At 40.3% G+C, this 675-nt stretch overlaps 1 non-coding gene across 1 annotated transcript; it reads left to right on the top strand.

The window, feature by feature from the left end:
* The first annotated feature begins 569 nt into the window (after positions 1-569).
* LOC135372218 (U6 spliceosomal RNA) lies at positions 570-675 on the top strand. The gene has a single exon (XR_010415882.1). It is a non-coding gene; the product is annotated as a U6 spliceosomal RNA (small nuclear RNA).

The following is a 675-nucleotide window of genomic DNA, read 5'->3' as shown; positions in this document are numbered from 1 at the left end:
ACAATTGTATACAAATTACTTGTATACAAATTTCTTCACTAATTTCTTCTTCACTATCACTAATTTCTTCGGTCTTGCGCTACTGCCTTTTAGTCTGGGGCACAGGAACGCTGAGAGACATAACTAGCTTACTGACCCTACAGAAACGTGCAGCGCGTATAATAGCCGATGTACCTTACGATGCACACATACAGCCTTTGTTTACCGCTTTCAAGATAATGAAGATAACCAGTATGTACAACTATCATATGTTCAAGGCTTTTCTAGTTGCCACACGACAAAATAGTAATCATATGGTATCCTTGTTTGCGTTACGACACTTGTCACAATGTACTCGTCGCTGTGACAAATGGATGATACCCAGGTTTAGGACTAATCAGTCCATCAGTCCCTGTCTTAAGTTGCAATAAAGCATCGTTTATCGTTATCGTTAAGTAAATCTAACGTGTTTACTACAGAACAGCTTGTTTGAAGTTAAGTCCTGATAATGATCCACCTAATCTAACGACACCGTCACCTTGGAATCACGTCCCTCATCCCAGTATAAATAACGGATCGGGGAGCCCAGGGTTTTGCTTCCAAAGTACATATACCAAAATTGGAACGATAGAAAGAAGATTAGCATGACCCCTGTGCAAGGATACGACGCAAAATTGTGAAGCGTTCTACGTTTTA

Source organism: Ornithodoros turicata, unplaced genomic scaffold (genome assembly GCF_037126465.1).
Source record: "Ornithodoros turicata isolate Travis unplaced genomic scaffold, ASM3712646v1 Chromosome131, whole genome shotgun sequence".
Lineage (NCBI taxonomy): Eukaryota > Metazoa > Arthropoda > Arachnida > Ixodida > Argasidae > Ornithodoros > Ornithodoros turicata.
The sequence above is the reverse complement of the archived record's forward strand: the minus strand, read 5'-3'. Positions and strand labels throughout refer to the sequence as shown.